This window comes from Symphalangus syndactylus, chromosome 1 (assembly GCF_028878055.3).
Source record: "Symphalangus syndactylus isolate Jambi chromosome 1, NHGRI_mSymSyn1-v2.1_pri, whole genome shotgun sequence".
NCBI classification, from domain to species: domain Eukaryota; kingdom Metazoa; phylum Chordata; class Mammalia; order Primates; family Hylobatidae; genus Symphalangus; species Symphalangus syndactylus.
Window position 1 is genome coordinate 143,164,289 of NC_072423.2, and position 14,616 is coordinate 143,178,904.

A 14,616-nucleotide genomic window follows, 5' to 3' on the forward strand; every position below is an offset into this window, starting at 1 on the left:
GAGGTAGCAGATTCCCCTCTGACCTGGGGTTGGGGGTGGCGTCTAAATGCTCCCTCTGTGGTCTCCAGCCTAGAATCAAGGGCCTTGGAGGCTCTTTCCAGTGCTGTGTTCCACTGCAGTGGGGTCAGCACTAGGCTCAAATGCAAAATCCCACCCTAACATTCCTTTTACTTCCTAAAGAGGTAGATTCTGTCTTCGCACTGTGCTTCCTGGGCTCGTGAGGGTATTTGTTGAACTTGATGTCCCTGCAGGGGAATGAGTACTGGAAGGTTCTATTTGGCCACCTTGTTCCACCCTCTATTTTATTCTTTTTGATGCTATTGTGATGGATTGTGTTTTCCTGATTTCTTTTTCAGATAGATCATTATTGGTGTAAAGAAGTGCAACTGATTTTTGTATGTTGATTTTGTATCCTGCTACTTTACTGGATTTAACAATCTCTATGAAGTGTTTTGAGTTTTCTATATGTAGGATCATGTCATTGGCAAATAGAAAAAAATTTTACTTTTTCCTTTTAAGCTTATTTTTTACTTCCTTTTTTTGTTTTTGTTTTTGATTTTTTATTTTAAGTCCTGGGGTACATGTGTAGGATGTGCAGGTTTGTTACATAGGTAAACGTGTGCCATGGTGGTTTGCTGCACCTATCAACCTATCATTTAAGTATTAAGCCCATCATGCATTAGCTATTTTTCCTGATGCTCTCCCTCCCCACACCCCACCCTCCTCACCCCGACAGGCCCCAGTGTGTCTTGCTCCCCTCCCTATGTCCATGTGTTCTCATTGTTCAGCTCCCACTTATGAGTCAGAACATGCAGTGTTTGGTTTTCTGCTGCTGTGTCAGTTTGCTGGGGATAATGGCTTTCAGCTCCATCCATGTCCCTGCAAAGAACATGATCTCATTCCTTTTTATGGCTGCATAGTATTCCATGGTCTATATGTACCACAGTTTCTTTGTTTAGTATGTCAATGTTGGGCATTTGGGTTGATTCTATGTCTTTGCTATTGTGAATAGTGCTGCAATGAACATATACATGCATGTATCTTTATAATAGAATGATTTATATTCCTTTGGGTATATACCCAGGAATGGGATTGCTGGGTCAAATGGTATTTCTGATTCTAGGACTTTGAGGAATTGCCACACCAACTTCCACAATGATTGAACTAACTTACATTCCCACCAACAGTGGAAAAGCATTCCTATCTCTCTGCAGCCTCACTGGCATCTGTTTTTCTTGATGTTTTAATAATCGCCATTCTGACTGGCAAGAGATGGTATCTTACTGTGGTTTTGACTTGCGTTTCTCTAATGATCAGTGATGGTGAGCTCATGGTTAGGAAGAATCAATATCGTGAAAATGGCCATACTGCCCAAAGTAATTTATAATTTCTATGCTATTCTCATCAAGCTACCGCTGACATTCTTCAAAGAATTAGAAAAAAAACTATTTTAAAATTCATGTGGAACCAAAACAAGAGCCTGGATAGCTAAGACAATCCTAACCAAAAAGAACAAAGCTGGAGGCATCACACTACCCACCTTCAAATCATACTACAAGGTTACAATAACCAAAACAGCATGGTACTGATACCAAAACGGACACATAGACCAATGGAACAGAATAGAGAATTCAAAAATAAGACCACACATCTACAATCATCTAATCTTCAACAAACATCACAAAAGCAAGCAATGGAGAAATAATTCCCTGTTTAATAAATGGTGCTGGGAGAACTGGCTAGCCATACACAGAAAATTGAAACTAGACCCCTTCCTTAAGCCTTATACAAAAATTAAGTCAAGATGGATTAAAGACTTAAATATAAAACCCAAAACTATAAAAACCGTAGAAGAAAATCTAGGCAACACTATTCAGGAAATAGACTTGGGCAAAGATTTCATGACGAAAACATCAAAAGCAATGGCAACAAAAGCAAAAACTGAGAAATGGGGTCTAATTAAACAAAAGAGCTATCTAATGTCATGAAAATGGCCATATTGCCCAAAGTGATTTATAATTTCTATAATTTCTAATTAAAGCAAAAGAAACTGTTATCAGAGTGAACAAATAACCTATAGAATGGGAGAAAATCTTTGCAACCTATCCATCAAAGGTGTAATATCCAGCGTCTATAAGGAGCTTAAACAAGTTTATCAGAAAAAAACAAGCAACCCCATTAAAAAGTGGGCAAAGGACATGAACAGACACTTCTCAAAAGAAGACATTTATGTGGCCAACACACATGAATAAAGGGCTTGTGTACTTTTTATTTTTTTCTCGACTAATTGCTCTTGTTCATACATCCAGTCCTATATTCAATAGAAATGGCAAGAGTGCGCATCTTTGCCTTGTAAAGATCTTAGAGGAATAGCATTCAGTTTTTCCCACATTAACATTAAGAAGTTTTTGAGCGGTGGTAAGATGGCTGACTAGATGCAGCCAGGTAAAACAGCTGCCACAGGCCGGGCGCAGTGGCTCACGCTTGTAATCCCAGCACTTTGGGAGGCCGAGGCGGGCGGATCACGAGGTCAGCAGATCGAGACCACGGTGAAACCCCGTCTCTACTAAAAAAAAAATACAAAAAATTAGCCGGGCGTTGTGGCGGGCGCCTGTAGTCCCAGCTACTCGGAGAGGCTGAGGCAGGAGAATGGCGTGAACCCGGGAGGCGGAGCTTGCAGTGAGCCAAGATAGCGCCACTGCACTCCAGCCTGGGTGACAGAGCGAGACTCCGTCTCAAAAAAAAAAAAAAAAAAAAAAAAAAAAAAAAAAAAAAACAGCTGCCACAAAGGGACCAAGATGACTGGTATACTCCTAGCAGATCTTCAGAGGGAAGGCACTGAAAGTGAACAGAGGGAACACACAAAAGCTGGACTGAGAGGGGGAAACCTGGGAACCCTACATGGGGCTACTGCATACCTGGTGTTGTCCCTGTGCCCCAGAAGCTCCAGAGGAACAGGTGAGTTGAACTGGTATGGAGCAACTCACTTTCACCACGAGTCTCTGGAACTCCAACAGAAGGAGACAGTTCAGCCACCATAGACACAAGTTGGCAGGGAGAGCTGCTTAGAAAAGAAGTAGAGGGCAGCAAACCAGCCGATGTGGAGCCCAGAGGGTTTGATCCGGGAGCATCTGCAGCAGAGCATGGGCAGGGATGGCCATCACCCTAGGCTCCACTTGCTGCCATAGGAGCCTTTAGCCCTTGGAGAACTGTCAGTCCTGAACTCTGCAGGGTGGTCTTGCCCATCAAATAGGGCCAGTCCAACCTGAGCACCCCTTGGTCTGCTGGCCTCTCCCAGGGCCCCAACCTGGCCACACCTGCTTGCAGGGCCCTGGGGGCTGCATCATAGCTTCTGCACTGGCACACTGTACCTAACCTGCAAGGAGCTCCAGCATGGCAGCCCCCATACCTACACACCAGCCTGCATGCACCCTCTCCACACTGCAGCTTCCCCAGGGCCCAGTGCAACTCCTCACATTGCTTTGCTGGCATGTGTTTGAATGGGCAGATTTTGCTTTCCTTGATCTGCCAGTGGGCGAGTATCTGTGCACCGTGCCCGGCCACTGCTGTGGCGGGAGTACAGTCTGCCACTCCTCCCTCTGCAAACCATCACTGCGGATGGAGCCTTGGCAGGCACAGAACCAGCCAGCCCTGCCCCTGCCAGTGCCCCACTCTTGTGCTAACACTGCTGAGGGAGTGAAACTAGGCACAGAGAACAGTGGATCCTCAGGTGCCCCGAACAACCACTCCTGCTTACAGGGCACAGAGAAGGCACACAGACCTGTGTTGTCTGCCAGCACCCTACCCCCAAGCCAATACCACCACCAGTATGACCATGCACACAATTGCAATCAGGCTTCTCCACCAAGCTCCCACCCCTACAGCTGCATTGCCTCCACCACTATGATGAAGGGAGGCAGGCACTCTGGCACCTGCTAACACTCTGCCTCAGCTGACAAGCGTGCAACGTACCATGCTGCCACTACCACTGCTGCTGGCATGTGTGAGCAAGAATGGATCTTGCCGTAACTGCACTATGAAATGCTTTGGCTGACACCACCCAAAGGAGTGTAGTGACCAATGGTCCGGGAGTACCTCGACCCCCTACCAACACAGTGGATAGCTAACCTCAAGGAGCCAGAGGACAAAGTCAGGGCTCAAGACAGGTCCCCCAGAGTTAGAGCATACAGTCCAGAAGTTGGGAGCTGAGCACTGGCCCACTAAAATCTTCTAGAAATGGTGTCAGTCACCTCATTCCACTTTATACCGCAATCAAAACTTTATGGTCGTCAAATAGGATAAAAGGATTTCTAAGAGTTAAAACAACATCCTCATGTCTCTCTTATAACCTTCTTCACCAAAAATACATCTTACTTTTTTTATACATTTTGTTTGTAGAATTGATTCTCTTACACCTAATAGTTTTAATTACATATATTGACTACTATTTTAACTCTTAGAAATACTAATTTCCAGTGAAAAACATGGGAAGTAATTTTGAACTGTTTATATCTGTATTCGTAGATAAAAATCAAAATTTTTAGAAAGATGTTTCCTCAATTTTTTGTATATTAACAGATTGAAATATGTTTAGTTTTCTATATTATATTAAAAATAAAATGCCAAAGTATATAAACTTAAACTTATGTTTAATAAGTAACGTTTCAGTTTCTAAAGTTACTTAAATGGCTCAGATATTTCATGATTATTTATTACTTAGTTTAACATAACATGACTTTAAGATTTTAAGTTACTGAAAAGAATTTTAAAACTATGACACCCTCCCTACTGACTTCCCTACTCATCCTGGGTCCCAAGTACCCATGTGCACCCACGTGAAGCGGCTACACTCTCTGGGGTATATACCCTTGCATTCGTTGTTGTGTGTGGAGAAAGAATTTAGGTTACAGATACATGTGGGTGAGTTAAGGAGTGGAAAGTTTAATAGACAGAAGAAAGGATATGGGAGATCAGCTCTTTGCGAGAGAGAGAGAGAGAGAAAGACATCTAAAAAGTCAGGGAGGCAGCGGACCGCAGCCGATTTTATAGGCAGGCAGGAGAAAGTGGTGTCTGATTTACATAGGGTTCACAAATTGGTTAGATCAGGTATGACATCTACATAGTGCATGGAGAAGGCTGGTTTCCCCACCCTAATTTTCTTATGCAAATAGACTTTCCAGTTGATTGGCACCATCTTGTCTGCTCCTTTATAGTACAGGTGGCTTTCAGAGAAGGGAAGACAGAGCCACCATCTTTAACGTGTCTAGCCCATATTTCCTGCCGGCATTCACCCGTGCAAGCTCCCAGCCTGCAGGCTGCTCTTAGTTAGAAAATGATTTGGGGCTGCTTTTCATTAAAAAGGAAAGCCTTACCTAGGACTCCCATACCCTTACTATCTGCCTAAGTAATTGCTTCTTAACTCCTGTATCACAAGGATGGCTATAAAGGGTAGGGCCCATTTGGGTCTTGAATGTACACACCAGTTGTAGAGCTCACAATGGAGGACAGAGCTGTAAGGATAATGTCTGACCCTTCCCAGCATAGCCAGGAGGCACTACTGGGCCAGCGAGAACTCCACATACGGCCACAGGCCTCACTGTGGCCATTTGTTTAGAGCCTGAAATCTAATGGCTCCAAGACCTAAGCTCACAGAAAAGTCAAAGAAGTATCAAAAATGTCACAGAAGCAACATTTGGTGACCTTAAAAATCTAAGACAGATAGCCTAAACTTACCTTACCAGTAGATCTAGGTGAAAATGCCTCAGTTATATTTAACTCTGATGATTCTGAAGACATTTCTATTTTATTTTACCAACAACGTAAAAACTAGTTTTATTTGCCCAAAATTACTAAAGTCACATGACATAAAAGGCATCTGAGGTCATTTCTATTTTCCTGACATATTTTATTTCAGTATTTACTTTTTCTTTAAGCCAATTAATTAGAGCTCTTTCATATATTTGGGTAGTGAAATGTACATACATACAAGCATATAAACATACAGACATACGACAGAAGCAGATCTTATAGTGAGAGCTGGAGCCAGCTGGACATCCTGGGTTGAGTGAGGACTTGGAGAACTTTTGTGTCTAGCTAAAGGATTGTAAATGCACCAATCAGCACTCTGTAAAAATGCACCAATCAGTACTCTGTGTGTAGCTAAAGGATTGTAAACGCACCAATCAGCACTCTGTAAAAGCGCACCAATCTGCGCTCTGCGTCTAGCTAAAGGATTGTAAATGCACCACTCAGTACTCTGCAAAATTGACCAATCAGCAGGATGTGGGTGGGGCCAAATAAGGGAATAACAGCTGGTCACCCGAGCCAGCAGGGCAACCTGCCTGGGTCCCCTTCCACGCTGTGGAAGCTTTGTTCTTTCGCTCTTCACAATAAATCTTGCTGCTGTTCACTCTTTGGGTCCTCACTACCTTTGTGAGCTATAACACTCACCATGAGGATCTGCGGCTTCATTCCTGAAGTCGGCGAGACCACGAACCCACCAGGAGGAACAAACAACTCCGGACGCGCCACCTTTAAGAGCTGTAACACTCACTGCGAAGGTCTGCAGCTTCACTCCTGAAGTCAGCAAGACCATGAACCCACTGGAAGGAAGAAACTCCAAAGGACACATCTGAACATCTGAAGGAACAAACTCCAGACACACCATCTTTAAGAGCTGTAACACTCACCGCAAAGGTCTGCAGCTTCATTCTTGAAGTCAGCGAGACCAAGAACCTACCAGAAGGAATAAATTCCGGACACAATAGCTTTATAAGGTTCTTCATTTGACAGTTTTCAAATAGTTTCCCTTCGCGCTTTAGACTATCAATCTCTTGATTGCCTGTTCAGTTCCCCAAAATAATTGTTAGCTAGGCAACCCTAAATTTACGCTTCCAAAGATATGACTCGCAAGTTAAAGTTTGTATCTCAAAGGCACAGAACTTAGGTTTAAAACCATTATTTGCTGAGACAAAGAAGGACATAGGTAAAGGCCCAGTCAAGACAAGCTTGCCAGGAAAAAAATCTTAAACAAAGATAAGGTTTGTTATGTAAATATTAAGTCAATGTCTTCATCCTACAGTTTCTAACGGTTTAGGAGCAGAGCGAGAGATGTGCTTACAAATGGGGATTTCTTTTATAGACATCAATTTTATTTACAAAGAGTTTCAAAATGGCCGACTAAATGTCAGAAAGTTGTATTTTGGAAACTGAGCTTGATATGCGGTCTTTCAACTTAGCTTGTTTATTCATGAGATTACTGACTTCAAGGTGGAGTCCTTTGATGAACAGGGCAAGGAAAGCATTTGCAGCTTCCAGGGCTTCATATGTGTGTGAAAAACAGCCACAGCTGGAAGGTAGAGCACCTAGATACCCCCAAATCAAGAATCCCATTTTCGCACTGAATCGTAGGTCCCCAAAAAGAGGGAAGCACCATGGGACTAGACAGTGCGATGCTTCCACAGTGTACTCCACTGTCAGTACAGCCCCCTGAGGCTGCTGGCCAACCCAATGCCAGTCAGCCCACTCTGGTCAGCCCATCCCCTGTGGGAGTCTTATCCCTCATTGGCAAGCATTTCTATAGCCTGCAGGTGTCCAAACCATGCTTTTCTTTCTTTTCTTTTTTCTTTTTTTTTTTTGAGAGGGACCCTGAGGGTCTCAAATACTCAGTTAATATTGCTAGCAGCTGAGATTAGGAAGTTAAATGCAGGACCCAGGGAGGGGGAAGAGGCAGTGTGGGACCATATGATCACCGTCCTGGATGCCTGATTGCAGTGAGGGTCTTCCCTTCCAAATGAACAGCCTAAAATTAATACTTATTACAGTACTCATTTTAATTACTGTCTTAGCCCTAGGATTAGCCTATGAATGAATCCAAAACGGACTAGAATGAGTTGAATTGGTAATGAGTTTAAACCAAAGCAAATGATTTTGACTCATTAAATTATGATTCCTCATAATTACTAAATGCCTTCTATCTATATTAATATCACCTTGGCCTTCATTACATCTCTTAGCAGGAATAATAATTTACCGATCTCATCTAATGTCTTCACTTCTATGTCTAGAAGGAATCATGCTGTCAGTATTCATCATGAGCATCCTTATAACCTTGAATTTACATTTCATTTTAGCATCCATATTACCGATTATCCTTCGCAGCCTGCAAAGCCACCGTAGGCTTAGCCTTACTAGTTACGGTCTCCAACACCTATGGCCTAGACTACATATAAAACTTAAACCGTCTTCAGTGCTAAAAATTATACTTACCCTGAAGGGAAGACCCTCACTGCAAATGGACTTCCAGGAGATCCAATATCAAGGTCCTGAGTGTTGCTACCTCTGCTGTTCTCCTAGGTGAATGGGGCTGGATCCCATCCTTCCTCCAATATAAACAAATGAAGGGATCTATCACATATGCCTGATACCTACATATTACTTAATTAATCAATCCTGTACAGTGGTTTAATTTTTTTATTATTTTTTAACTTTTATGTTTTGGATGTATGTTAGGTTTGTTAGATAGGTGAACTGCATGTCACAGGGGTTTGGTGTACAGGTTAGTTCATCACCCAGGTAATAAGCATGGTACCTGAGAGGTAGTTTTTCAATCCTTACCATCCTCCCACCCTTTACCCTCAAGTAGATCCCAGTGTCTGTTGTTCCATGGGTACTCAATGTGTCCATGTGTACTCAATGTTTAGCACCAACTTATAAGTGAGAACATGTGTATTTTGTTTTCTGTTCCTGTGTTAGTTTGCTTAGGACAATGGCCTCCAGCTCTAGCCATGTTGCTGCAAAGGACGTGATCTTGTTCCATTTTATGACTGCATAGTATTCCATTGTGTATATTTTTTTAATCCAGTCTATCATTGACGGGCACCTAGGTTGATTCCATATGTTTGCTATTGTGAATAGTGCTGCAATGAACACGTGCATGCATGTGTCTTTATGGTAGAATAATTTATATTCCTTTGGGTATACACCCAATAATAGTATTGCTGGGTCAAATGGTCATTTTGTTTTAAATTGTTTGAGAAATCACCAGGCTGCTTTCTACAGTGACTAAACTAACTTACATTCCCACCAATAGTGAATCGGTGTTACCTTTTCTCCACAACCTGGCCAGCATCTGTTACTTTTTGACATTTTAATATTAGCCATTCTGACTGGTGGGGGATGGTATCTCATTGTGGTTTTAATTTGTACTTCTCTGATTAATGATGCTGAGCATTTTTTCAGATACTTGTTGGCCATGTGTATGTCTTCTTTTGAAAAGTGTCTGTTCACATCCTTTTCCCACCTTTTAACGTGGCTGTTTGTTTTTTGCTTGCAGATCATGCTTTTCTTATCTAAATGCACAAAGAAACGAGTAGCCCCCAGCCGTAATAACCACTCATTGTAAATGCTGTGAGCTCCCTCCAAAACTGCAGCCCTCGCCAGTGACTTATCAGCCATCACACGCTCAAAGGTCATGTTCTCTCAGAGTCCAGAGCAATTCCTGATACACTCCCAAAAGCCAAAGAGTTCAGGGAACCCATTTCAAGAGAGGGCGGAACTTTAGACCTAAGGGAAACCGTCCAGTGACTCTTGGAACTCCACAGGGAAGGCAGAAGACTCCTTAAAGGGGACGACGGATGGCACATTTTTCTGTGTTCCTTAAGGGGTCTCAGGGTCTCTAGACGTCTCCCCTAGATTTTTTTCGTGTGATACCAAAGATGGCAAAAGGAAGGAAGAAAAGGCATGGCAGGAAATGGAAGAACAAGTTACAGAGGCAAAAATCACACCAACAAGAAAGGTGCTAAACATAAAAAACTTTTTTTTTTTTTTGAGACAGAGTCTTGTTCTGTCGCCCAGGCCGGAGTGCAGTGTTGCAGTCTCGGCTCACTGCAACCTCCACCTCCTGGGTTCAAACGATTCTCCTGTCTCAGCCTCCCAAGTAGCTGAGACTACAGATGTGCACCACCACACCTGGCTAATGTTTGTATTTTTAGTAGAGACGTGGTTTCACTATGTTGGCCAGGCTGGTCTCGAACTCCTGACCTCAAGTAATCCACCTGCCTCGGCCTCCGAAAGTGCTGGAATTACAGTCGTGAGCCACGTCACCAGGCCAAAAACAATGTCTTAAAGGAGATTTCAATTGACTAAAAGCAGAAGGCCTTTTTTTTCCCCAGAAAAAAGAGAAAACACTATATCCTGAATATCAGCTTTTAATTAAGCTGACTTCTGACCATAGAGCTCAGAAAAGCTTTTTTCTCTAATTGCAAGTCCTACTCAAGTTGTTTTACTTTCACATCTGCTGCAAACTGAGCTTCCATCACCAAACAGGCAGCCCACAGAAGTGACCATTTCACTGTGTGGTGCTCTCACTACAAAAGGAAATGGTCACCATGTGAGGTGATGGATCTGCTAATTAGCTTTATTATGATAATCATTTCACAATGCATGTATGTGTCAAAACATCACATGGTACACCTTAAATATATACAATTTTTGTCTGTCAATTATACCTGAATACTACTGGGGAAAAATAAAACCTTTAAACACTGAGCACAGTTTAAAACTTTGCAATGACACTTAACTGACACAAGTTCGATTTCAGTTTTACTTTCCAGAAATAACGTTTATTGCTGGAAAGAGTGATTTAACCTCAATATTACTGAGAGCTCTTGATACTCCCTTTAGGAATCCTAATTTACTACAAGAGTAATTTTCTGATAGAAGGGGATTTAAGAATCTTATGTGGGTAGGAAGGACTATTGTAGTTGAACAAACGCCATTCATAACTCAGTGACTTACCCTGAGGGACAAGTGTAGGTAACTGGAAGATATTAACTTAATGATCATCCTCTCTCATAATGTTTTTCTCTGATTGCATCAAAATTTATGCTTTCAGTAGAGGGCACCTCACATGAATCTTTCATGTTTCACTTCATTGATTTCTCTGATTCCGGAGGAAGAAAAGTAGATTTTTTTGCCTAGATTGGAAAGTCTCTGCTATTAATTTCAATTCAAGGAAATGGTCCATAAATTGAAAATCTATCAATTCTAGAGGTTCTATAAGGCATGGTATCTCTAAAATTTGTTTTGGGTTTACTTTTTTATTTTTTGCCTTTGCTAGCAATTTTAGTAACTATATTCTTTCTAAATTATTTTGGCACCCTTTGTTGTCTCATCATACATACATAAATGATTTTAGTTCTTAGCCTTCCTAAAAATAATTTCAACATCTCAAAAAGAAAAAGTATAAACATACTTCCCCGAACCCATCCCTCTAGCAGATCCCCCTTCGTGTCTTATTCGTCAGAACCAGGTCACATGTCCATCCCTGATAATCACCTGCTGACGGGAAATGGGAATACCATGATTAATCTTGTCTGATCAATATTTGCTCCTAAACTGAGAATAGGGTGCCCTTCCCTGAATAAAATGATGTTCTGACAGCAAGAACAATGAGAGAAAGAATGCTGTTTAGACAAACCGCCACACCAAGTTTTAAGAGTTTCATCAGGACCCTAATGAAAGTGTAGAACATACCAGTGTTTCTGAATCTCAGCACTACTGACACTGCGGCTGGATGAGCCTTTGTTGTGACGGGCTGCCGTGTGCATTGTTTAGCAGTAGCTCTGGTCTCACCCACTAGAAGCCAATAGCACTACCTAGTGGTAACAACCAAAAATGTCTCCAGACACTGCCAGTGTCTGCTAGAGGTGGAGAGATCACTCCTGATTGAGGATCACAGAATTAGACCAAGAAGCCTACTGAGTTATCCCCCGATGGCTATATGGTGTCTTTATGTACTTCAATGAATTTAGTAAATTATAAAGTGGGGATAATAAAAAAAAATTTGTGTCACAAAATTGCTTAAGAATTGATATGGTTTGGTTCCGTGTCCCCAACCCAATCTCATCTCAAATTGTAATCTCCACGTGTCAGTGGAGGGACCGGGTAGGAGGTGATTGGATCGTGGGGGTGGTTCATGGATCATGGAGGTGGTTTCCCATGCTGTTCTCATAATAGTGAGTGAGTTCTCATGAGAGCTGATGGCTTTAAAACCATCAGGCGAAAGGTGCCTGCTCACCCTTTGCCTTCCGCCATGATTTTAAGTTTCCTGAGACCTCTTAGCCATGCTTCCTGTTAAGCCTGCAGAGCTGTGAGTCAATGAAACCTCTTTCCTTCATAATTTCCCACTCTTGGGTAATATTCTTTATAGCAGTGTGAGAACGGACTAATACAAGAATTAAATGGAAATTGATGACAGTGCTTGTAAACTCTAACATCACATACAGATATTAGTTTTTATTATTATTGATTTTTCTGTAGTTCTAAAATTTCCTTTAATAACCTTCCTCTTTCTTAAAATAATAAAAAGCTAGGACAGTCAGGTGTTTCTAAATGTAATGATGCACCTTCCCTCCCTGCTGGTTACTTATGCATTTATCATTGTCATCCTTCTAACCTTCCCAGAAGAGAGAGAAAAAGTACTAAGAGCTTCAAGAATTTATCACTTGCTCAGAATGAAATGTAGCAGAAATGCAAGGAAGTAACAAAGTCAGATGTATCGGTAATAAGTACAGCATCCTCATGAAAAATATTGAGTGGAGATAGTTTAAGATCCTATAAAGCATCTCTTTTTGTACTGAAGTGTTGGTCTCTCATCATCTACTTTCATGTTTGTCCTGTGTTTGGTGGGTGGCTTTTATAGAGGCACAACTTAGTTGTTGTTTTTTTTTTCTTTTTTCCTCATGTGTTCATCCCTACTTTAGTCATTGTGCTTCATGCCTTTGAAGGCTCAGGTGAGACTTCAAGATCTCGTTATTCTTGGGGCATTTATTCAGAACGTTAATTACATTTCATCATTTCTCTCTTTAAAAGTCGTATAAGGTTGGCTGGGTGTGGTGGCTCACACCTGCAATCCTAGCACTTTGGGGGTCCGAGGCAGGAGGATCACTTGAGATCAGGAGTTCGAGACCAGCCTGGGCAACATAGTGAGACATTGTCTCTATTAAAAAAATAATAATAAAATTGTATAAAGTGTAATGTTTTTTTTTTTTTTTTTTCTTTTTTTTTTATTATACTTTAGGGTTTTAGGGTACATGTGCACAATGTGCAGTTTTGTTACATATGTATCCATGTGCCATGTTGATTTCCTGCACCCATTAACTCGTCATTTAGCATTAGGTGTATCTCCTAATGCTGTCCCTCCCCCCTCCCCCCACCCCACAACAGTCCCCGGAGTGTGATGTTCCCCTTCCTGTGTCCATGAGTTCTCATTGTTCAATTCCCACCTATGAGTGAGAACATGCGGTGTTTGATTTTTTGTCCTTGCGATAGTTTACTGAGAATGATGTTTTCCAGTTTCATCCATGTCCCTACAAAGGACACGAACTCATCATTTTTTATGGCTGCATAGTATTCCATGGTGTATATGTGCCACATTTTCTTAATCCAGTCTATCGTTGTTGGACATTTGGGTTGGTTCCAACTCTTTGCTATTGTGAATAGTGCCGCAATAAACATACGTGTGCATGTGTCTTTATAGCAGCATGATTTATAGTCCTTTGGGTATATACCCAGTAATGGGATGGCTGGGTCAAATGGTATTTCTAGTTCGAGATCCCTGAGGAATCGCCACACTGACTTCCACAATGGTTGAACTAGTTTACAGTCCCACCAACAGTGTAAAAGTGTTCCTATTTCTCCACATCCTCTCCAGCACCTGTTGTTTCCTGATTTTTTAATGATGGCCATTCTAACTGGTGTGAGATGGTATCTCACTGTGGTTTTGATTTGCATTTCTCTGATGGCCAGTGATGAGGAGCATTTCTTCATGTGTTTTTTGGCTGCATAAATGTCTTCTTTTGAGAAGTGTCTGTTCATGTCCTCTGCCCACTTTTTGATGGGGTTGTTTGTTTTTTTCTTGTAAATTTGTTTGAGTTCATTGTAGATTCTGGATATTAGCCCTTTGTCAGATGAGTAGGTTGCGAAAATTTTCTCCCATTGTGTAGGTTGCCTGTTCACTCTGATGATAGTTTCTTTTGCTGTGCAGAAGCTCTTTAGTTTAATGAGATCCCATTTGTCGATTTTGGCTTTTGTTGCCATTGCTTTTGGTGTTTTAGACATGAAGTCCTTGCCCACGCCTATGTCCTGAATGGTATTGCCTAGGTTTTCTTGTAGGATTTTAATGGTTTTAGGTCTAACATATAAGTCTTTAATCCATCTTGAATTAATTTTTGTATAAGGTGTAAGGAAGGGATCCAGTTGCAGCTTTCTACATATGGCTAGCCAGTTTTCCCAGCACCATTTATTAAATAGGGAATCCTTTCCCCATTGCTTGTTTTTGTCAGGTTTGTCAAAGATCAGATAGTTGTAGCTATGCGGCATCATTTCTGAGGGCTCTGTTCTGTTCCATTGATCTATGTCTCTGTTGTGGTACCAGTACCATGCTGTTTTGGTTACTGTAGCCTTGTAGTATAGTTTAAAGTCAGGTAGCGTGATGCCTCCAGCTTTGTTCTTTTGGCTTAGGATTGACTTGGCGATGCGGGCTCTTTTTTGGTTCCATATGAACTTTAAAGTAGTTTTTTCCAATTCTGTGAAGAAAGTCATTGGTAGCTTGAT